We start from the raw sequence: 9,861 nt of genomic DNA, 5'->3' as shown, positions 1-9,861 counted from the left end.
TGGACATTATACACTAGAACACCCATTGCGCCCATTGCAGGGAAACAAACCCTAACCCTATTGAAGGAAACTTCAGACTCACCCTTTCTAATCCCAGTAGCTATCCAGTTTCCCTTTGGCCTCGCTCTGGTTGTACCCATCACTGCTCAACAGCTTCATGTCACATGTCATAGTGGTCTTTGACTTGAGGTATTCGTGATTACAAAGTTGTGTGAAATAGGGCTCTAAATATGAAAGCGTCAAACTTTACTGTGAAAGTGTACATGCTTGAAACGGCTTTACACTACATACAAAGGAGCCATTAGCCTGATGTGCAGAATCTCACGTCACCGGCACACCTACAAACTAATGATTAGTTTTACTACTTTGGTGTCCGTAAGGTTTTGAAGGGAACTTTCCTCTGAGTCGCATTGATTAAGAGCGATTTTCACAACATTCTTCAGAGATCTGCTTGTTAAACGGTATTCCAGCTCTCAGTGTGTCACATTGCAAATGATGCAACCCACAGGATGATATTTATACTCACTAATCTTTTTTAATAGATGTTTCTGACAGCACTTCAACAAAGTTATGAACATTACTGCTGGCTGCGCTCCATTTGGCCACTCCAGTACCACGGTCCGGTTAATGTGCACGCTGGCTCAATGATATGTCTTTCTGGGCACCCAAATGGGACACAGCCATCCTTAATGTTACTTGCACCTGACAAGTAAAATTGTCAGCTGTGAGAAAGTGCTGATCATTTCCTGCTTGCGCGTGATCACTTGTGTCAGGTAGAATTTACTTCAGAATGAACCTGGATTTTCTGCCATCATCATCTTGGATATCAGCAACAAGGTGGACCAAGTGACGATGGGACAGCGGAGACGTAGTAGAGACACATGTAGCAATCCGTCACAATGCAGTCAGTCACCTCTTAAAACATATGATCTATACAGCACGCACAGCACAAGCGTTCTAGCTGTCATTGATGATACCCACAGAAGGGGGGATCTCAGAAGAAACATAATGATTTAGGTTTTGGTTCATTCCCGGTGAGGCACCATACTCACATAGAGACCAGAGTGATCCATTTGCCCTCTGCTGAGAAGTGACACGTATGTATTGGTTACAGAAACACTGGCGCAGTGAAAAATGGTTCTCAAGAGAAAACAAAGTTACATACATTACTGTTTACTTAGAAGAGGCAGATGTCCTAAATACACTGGAATGGCTGGATAATTTTGTTTAAAGGATATCATTAGCTCAAAGGACCGCATCAGACCGTTTATGTTTACTTAACGGCAAAGCTCCATTGACTGTGCTCTCAAACCTCTGGAGGTCAGCCATTCGTCCACCCCACCAGTGGGACTACAAGACCATCACACGTAACAGAAAACAAATGGCAATAAAGACCTGACAAAAGGAGAGAAGCAGCTGTGAGTGTGTCTGTGGGCAAAAGTCCTTGGAGAGTATTCTTTAATCCTGACACCTGCAAACCATTTCATCATGATTTACAGTGGGGGGAAGTGCAGGCTGGGGGCAGGGAGGCCACCAGAGGGACTGTTTTCACAACAAATGACGAGGAACACACTGTTTTCTCTTCCAGATCAGGGCATTTGTGGTTGTTGCTCACAAACACATGGATAGCTTCATTTGACAGTGAAAGCATTGACAGAAAAGAGGCTTCTGTATTAATGTACTCACAGTATTAAGTTTGAGAAAGGAAAGGACCGCAGAGTGTGTGTGTGTGTGTGTGTGTGTGTGTGTGTGTGTGTGTGTGTGTGTGTGTGAAAGAGAGAGAGAGAGAGAGAGAGAGAGAGAGAGAGGGAGAGAAAGTCAAACCAAGTGAAGATTAATAGGCCGGAGGTTTTGGTGCAGGATACAGAGTTCACATGAATGATCATTAGCAGGATCTTTGCAGACCAGGAAGCACCAATTAGTCGCCCAGCTTCTCACCCATAATGTCTCGATATTATGGTATTGTTTACATCCATTCACTTTCTCATGTAATTACTTGTGTGTTAGTTTGCCACATGCTGAATTACTTTAGGCTTGGACACACTGAATGTGTTGTATTGTGTAATGTAGCAGCAGTAATGATCTGGGACGAACACTGTTCACATGTGGTGAAAGGATTAAGCTGAGTTGTCCGATCCAAACAAACAGAATTATTCCCAAAGACCGCAAGGAGACGTGAAGAAATTTCATGTTGAGAAATTATTTTTTTCTGCTTCCATCAAAAGGTCCAGCCCATCCACAAACACAATAGAAACAACTAACCATTTTTCAGTATCAAATGATTTGTCCCACGTTTCCAGCTCTGGTTTTTCCCAGTAAAACCCACAATGTTTAGAATATTTTATTTACCAGCTCTCTCAAACCAGTCATTTGTGGAACAATTATTAACTATATTCATTATTAGATTGTGAGAGATTTGGGTTCCGGTGGCTTTGCTACGGGTGTCGTGTGTAGAGCTCATTGTGCATCCTGAAATGGAACAAAGCTCGATACGGTTTGGTTTTTGAGGTTCTTGGCTAGTTTTAGTAAAACGTCATGGTTTATATGCATATATGTATGTTTGTTACATTCTTCAATATACAGGTATATTTGAATAAATCAACAATAACTTTTGGATTGGACACTAGCGGAAAAGCTCATATGGATATGCCCTGCAGATCATCTGTTTCCACCTTTTCGTCATATAATGTAATTTTGCATAAATCACAGAAGTGGGCTGTTATCAATCAGACCCCAAAATGGTTCTCTTAACACAAAACACATTTAGGACACTGGATATCATTCTTTTGACCTGGAGATCTTTATCTTGTAAATTACAAATGAGGCAGTGCAGTGTTATCTCATATCCATCAACTGACAAATAAATCAACCAGACATGTGCACAAAGCAGAGAAATCACTACAAAAACAGGAAAATGCTAAACTATGCAACAGCGCACCACAACTTATGGTACATGTCCGGTTTGGATCACACCGCTATAATCACTTTTGTTTTTTGTCGTTATTTGACGTCCACCAATCTATCGTAGTAGCCGTGTGTTGTAAACTTTTAGATGATTTTCCGTTCTTTGGTTTGGATTGGTTACAAGTGATTAATTAAAATGTGTTACTCTAGATGTACTTTATGTATTAGATATTTTTATCAGTTAATAGGTTAAAATTTACCTCACATCTTAGTTTTTAGCTTCTCTTCACACACTTGTTTTCCCCTTTCTATCTATTCTATTCTCTGCACTCCCTTCCCAGAGATGACACTGTCATATTTTGAAACATCTCTCTCTGGGTTGGCACCGCTGTGCCTCCCTCTGTCTCTATCTATTTCTCCTTTGTTAAGGACCACACAGAGGGATGACATGTCGGAGGCACATCCTGGCTGGGTGGCCCGGCTGCAGGAGAGATGTGGGTGACAGGATCAGGCTTCAACAGACTATGGGAGTAATGCGTGTAGACAGTGTAAATCCAGTCTTTTAGAGACCTGTAGAAAGAGCAACGCTGGCAATTCTGAATAAATGCACTTTGAAAAAAAAGAGAAAAAAGTTCTTTAGGGGCCTTGTTTTAACTGCGGCCTCCTGCACTGGACTCCCATGCACTACTAATGTCTTTGCACATCTTAGGCAACACAAGGAACTCTAACCTCTCTAACTCTAAATTCCCACAGGCCTTTTGAAACTTTGCTTGTGCAGATTTCAGAGGTAAAGAAAATATAAAAGATACAATTTGAGAAATTAAATATTGAATGTCTTCTCCATTAACATTTTTGATAGAAATGATCCATATTAAAGTTAACTTGTAATTTCCAGCATCAGTTCCTACAATATCATTAGAACTGTCATTTGTGACTTTATTTTTAAAGTTTAAAGTTGAAATAGTGTTTATGTAATCTTATTCAAGATAACCTATCAAACATAATAACAACATAATATGTCACATAGGTATTGTCTAATATGTAGTCTTCTTAAGGATTTTTCATATTGTATTTGTTGTATTTGTCTTTGAAATGTTTGCATCTGTGACTCTGGTGGTCTCATCAACGTTGAACTACTTTTGTGAAGTTCAAGGAGGCCTGAGAACTCATCAAGACAAAGTGTTTCCTACCAGAGTCATTAAGAAATTGGGGAAGATCACCCCCTTTCCTGATAATTACATTTAGCATTTAGTATGTACTTAACAAAACAAATGGCCATGTGTGTTTGTGTGTGTGTGCCTCTGTGTGTGTCTGTGTGTGAGGGAGAGAGAAACGATGCTGGACTCTGTCAAGCCTGAGAGGGCACAGAGAAAATAGATCAGAAGTGTCATCGCTAACAGACCCTGGATCCCGGCGATCCGACAGCTTCTGCATTCTTGCTCCGGATGAAAAATGGTTTGACTGGTGATTGTTTATTTTGTTTCTCTATCTCGTCTTAGCAACCGCTTTTAATGAGAGTGTGCAGTTGCATGTTGAGCTCCGGTCTTCCTTCCTTTCATGTTTCAACTGCGTTTGAGGCTATGAGTGAAAGATAAACATAAAAAAATGCTCTTTGGCTTTTGTGTCAGCACAGCTGTAGAAGTGCAATTAATGGCCACCAGCTTCATCATGTCAACAAGAAATAAGTCCGTACCTTGGTGTTTCAAATAATCCTCTGAGCAAGTAGCAGCCTGTTACACATTATAGTGTTTGAGGTTTGGTATGTCAAATTAGAAAAAGAAACTTGTTTGCTCACTCTATAGGAGAGGGAGGAGACATTGAAAAACATTCAAACAAATCTGCTGTCACTTAACAGATAAAGACACGATCAGCAGTGTGTGTGTGTCCGTTTGTGTGTGTGTGTGTAAGTGTGTTTGTGTCGGTGGGTATGGGCGGTCAGGTGGTCCTCTCTGCTCTCCAGTCAAGTGTCTCACCACCCTGATGCCATTGTGGGACGCAGAAGCTGCATGACTGATGCAACAAAAGAGGAGACGTTGATCTTCCAAGACAAGCTCTGCTCTCAGCACTGTGTTGTGTGGTGAGGGAAATGAGCTGATCCTCTCTAGCAGACCGCAACTAAGCTTTGCCTTTAAAAAAAAACCCGTAGCAGCACATAATCCACAGATTCAGCAGAGGGAAAAACTCAGGAACAAAACGAATTTGTGTAACAGGCGTTGTAATATCCACGTGGGTTGTTGTCATAGTCTTTAACAAAGATTCATAAGCTTTCACTAACTTAAGGGAATTAGGAAACTTAAATGTGAACATCAAAAGCGCAATTTTTGTGTTTTGTTAGAAAGCTTGCACAACATTAAGCCAAGCACATCCTTGCAGCTTTGACAGGTGTGGCATTTCTAGTGTACCCTTGAGCATGGTACTTCAGCTCACTTATCACAGCTTAATTCAATTGCTCCAATAAAACAATCCAGCTGCATAAACATGTTAGAGAATGTGTGAAATCTACAACAGAGTGCATCTTTAAGGCTCCCTGGATAATCATGTCTGCTACGAGGGCCAATAAATCATTTCGCTCAGTAATGTAATGATTTAGGAACTTTCTGTTTGTCACGTCACAGCACCATACTGTGCTAAGGTGTCAATTTCTTGAGTGTCCATTACTGTGAAAGTCCACTCTCCCAAATGGCAGAATGGGGGGCCCAATTTGGGGTGGCTGGTTGAAGCTGTGACAGCATGAATCTGTGCTAAAGGCCTGGGCTTTTACACCTGTGTGTGACACAGGGGAGGTTCAGCAGTGAGTGGGAGAGTCGGCCAGCTGTGCTCTCTTGTGGTCGCTCCAGGGATCGCCTGGAAAACGTCAAATGTAAATTCCCTTTACTGTAACCCACTTAAGTCCCTCTATCTGTTCATAATTCTCTAAACGGTTATAAAAAACTCTTTACAACTCTTTGTTGATGTTGTTGTGACTCAATGGTCACATTTGGCTGCACTTGGCCTTTTTCTATACCAAACTGCAGATGTCTGATCAGCTTTGACCATTCATACTTAACATGCAAAACTTTACTTCTTGAGATGAGGTCACACAATGAACACTCAAGCCATTTTGTGGTGGGGGTTGGGTGGGTCATTGCTTCTCTCAGTGGTGCAAGAGGTAATTGCTCACTAAATAACCATCTCTCAGGGGTGGCCACTCTGCCATTCTGCACAGGTCTGCACAGTGTCCTCTAATGCTCTGAGGCTAGTCCAACACGTACAGTGGCTTTCCTCTGAGTCACAGGACAGCCCCATCAGCCGCTTCCTCAAGGCTGATTGCTGGAGACATTCCTCTTGCAGTGATATACTCAACTGATGTGAAGCAGGCCTGTGTCCTACACACTTACTGAGGCAGGGAAACAAGAAGAGTCTCCCCGCTGCTGATGGAGGCTTCAGTTGGCCAAAATCGCACGGTTAAAGAGCTGGACATCAACTGATCACTGGCACCCACAACTGCACGCTGTGATCCTATAAATGTACTGAGCCATGGTAAAACTAAACTTCAGCTGCAAGCCCCTCTGCCAGCCGAGCGACACCTCAGGTAGACACAAACCTCGTTTTCACCACAATACAAATATATTAAGTGTTATGAATATGATTTTACCCAAGTGAGAGGCCTACTCTTGTTTCCATGAAGTATCTGTAGTGTATTTATACACAAATATTTTTATCAGAGGAAAAGAAAAATCTTTATTTATGACCCCAACAATGACACAAGAATAGGTTCAAGCCATTCTCCATCTGTTTGCAATCCCAGTGTAATGCTATCATCACCTGTTTCCATGGTCCCGGGAACATCTGGCTTGCATTACAGAAAAAGAAATCACACAAGGTGAATTTTTTTTCTTCCCTCTATGTGTGTGCTTCACTTTATTATTTGGCTTAAATTTCTGAAATATGCTACATCAACAAATTAAGATCTAAGACATGGACAAAAAACTTGTATTAGGGAGCAATTTGCTTTAAATTTCAGAACCAGACTCCCTGGGGGTCTGAACATATTAAATGCAGGAGTTTATGCGCTCTGTAAGATTTATTGCAATGTAAAGCTAGTTTACTAAGAAAACAATGGGTTTTGGGTCTCAAAGCTGGCAAGGAATAACTCCAATTCGTTTGTAGTTAAATCCATGAGTGTTTTCCAAAGAGAAGTCCCAACATATCTACTTTGATAAGCAAAACATATTCATTTAACATATTGGAAATATATATATAAAAAGAAAAATGTTTTAGTTAATTTTACATGACATTTTGTGCAGTTGCATATCTATGTTTTAAGGGGGGTTGGATTTACCATTCGAAAGCACAATAATGAGCACTCACAAAACGGGGTAGTGTGCTCTAAGATACATTTTGCCCAAGGAAATGTATTTCTCTGCCTCAAAACATTCTGGAATTTGTGTATCCGTTCTGTCCCTCCCATGGACACAAGCTGTGCAGCTGGTGCTTGCTCGGAAACTGCCATTAGCCTGTAGTGGAGAGGGATTTCTAACACAATTCTCTCACGTGCATTCAAGGAAGCAGTAATGTCATGGAATCTGGGCCATGTTATCATTGTGTGAATCCCGGAGAGTGATGTCAGAGGAAAAAGAAAACTAAAGCTAACTCCCAAACCAAAAGAGCGAAGGTTAGATGAGGGTTGGCAACGACCCAGTTTGGCTTAAAGGCTTAACATATTCTCTTTGCCTTTAGCTTAAAAGCAAAGTGATTTTGTCTAAATGGCTAGCATGGGCAGGATGCTGCTTCCTCTGGCATATATTTGCTTATGAGCATTGATTTATCATAATAGTGTAATAGTTGTCATTTTGGGGTTACGGATAACAGCTTTTTTCAAATGGAACATCCTGGGAGATGGCTCTCTGCGTTGATGGAATTGTTGTAAATGGATGAAACTGAGATAAATGGCTGGATGGTACAAACTAATCCATTCGCTGCATTAACACAAGCTTTTCATCATCTGTAATGAAAAATCCACACGAGTTAATATTTTACTTGAAATATCGTTTTTTTCTCCTTATAGGATGTTCATATTGTATCACTCTTCTAGGATCATAAAATACTTTTTAGAAATTCAAATATCTGTTTTTTTGGAGGCAGGGAAAGAGTTAGCTGTATTAAAACGTATCATAATTCGTCTGGCAACAGCAACTCTTTGATTGCTGCATAAAATGACAGACATGAGGTGTCAAACAATGTATAATATCATTTAGTTGTTATTTTATGCATTATGACACAGTCTTGTTACTCAATGGTGACGGATAACCATTAATGCTGGAATATGTTTTTGGCACACCTACATTGTAACAGGTTTAGACCTATTTAGTCATTATTAGAGGAATATGATGCAATGGTTTTACGAGAAGAGGCTATTTTAGAGTTTTCTAAAGTGTGATTATGTGTTGGAAGGTCTCTTTAACCTAAACAAGCCCGTAATTCCTTTCCTTGAGGTTCATCCAATACCACTGAGGTTTAAAAAATGTAGACGGTTACTAAGCAACTGTGATAATGCTGTAGCTTTAATTAAGCATTTTATTATGCTGACATTTTTTTAGTAAACAAACATTCACTATAAACTTTTGTGAATGGAAAGCACTATCTTCCATTGAAATTAACAATAATATACGACTGAGAAAGATATTGTACTTTGAGATGGATAGGTTTGTTTTCCAGCATAAGAGATACAATGCTAAATTGAGGGCATACAGTAAGATTCTCAGGTAATAAGCTGTTGCCTTTAGTACTGAGTTCACTCAACGGAATTACACCTGTATAGTATTAGACTTACACTGATAGTTATTATACAGAGACTTGGCCTTGTGTCATGTTGGCCATGTGTCAGTTTGGGAAATTTGATTTAATGTTAATTGTTTGGAAACTGCAATAAACGAAAGGAGCCTTCAAACAGATACATTCTGGCAGAGGGCTGATGTTTGGTTCCTTGCGACCTGCCGGCGGAATATACCGTAATTTGGGCATGTTTTTATCTGAGTCTTTTACCATAAAAGGCCTCAGATGCTGTGCAAACTAGTTGTGATTAAGTACATGTACAATGTGCAGAGCAGTCGAGAGCACTCGTGTTGGAGAGGATGCAGTAATGGGAGCTCTGCAGCAGTTGTTATGTACTTAAACTGATTTCAGGCCCTGCAGAGAATTGATACCATAGATTTTAATGACTTCCTGCAACTACCCTGTTTCAATGTTGTAAAGTTGTGTCTTAAAAGGACATCTTTAAGAGCACAGTTAAATGTAATTTTTTCAAGACACAAACTAGATTATATGACCGTTATGTAAAGGAACCTTGGTGTTGATGACGGCCTTTTACTAAATTTATAATAAATCTGCATTTCATAGTTGAAAGTATCTAAAAACTCCATTCAGCCCGTAATTCAGCTCGTAAAGTCAATTCTGAGACAGGCAATATTATAAAACCAGGTATCAGTGCAGCACATCTTCCCTTGTTCTGTAGTTACACTGTAATTTGCGGGCTGTCATATAAAGAAAAGATAAGTATCTTTCATCACATCACTCACACTTGAATGTACAGACAGATGGAAACGGTCACAGCATTATGAATCATTACATTGACATCGCTCCAGGCAGGCTCACCCCTCCCAAGTTTCCAAAATAGTTCTGAATGGCGTGAAATATAATCCATATCATATATTTGCTGCTGCACTGTTGTTACCAATTGGATACTTTGTTATGTTTCCAAGCGAGCTAAGTTTACACGATCAGGTGTCTTCACCTTGAGTAGGGAACTATCAAATCTCCCTTCAGGTCAGTCCGATAGGCGTCATCTTCTACCTCTCTGCACCCATTGTATGGAAGAAAGTACTACTCACGCTCGGCTATAGATATGTCAAGCACAAATTTTATGACGACATTCAAAGCCGCAATGTCATCAACTCATTTAAGTCCTTATGGTACAGA

Source organism: Pungitius pungitius, chromosome 4, assembly GCF_949316345.1.
Source record: "Pungitius pungitius chromosome 4, fPunPun2.1, whole genome shotgun sequence".
NCBI classification, from domain to species: domain Eukaryota; kingdom Metazoa; phylum Chordata; class Actinopteri; order Perciformes; family Gasterosteidae; genus Pungitius; species Pungitius pungitius.
The sequence above is the reverse complement of the archived record's forward strand: the minus strand, read 5'-3'. Positions refer to the sequence as shown.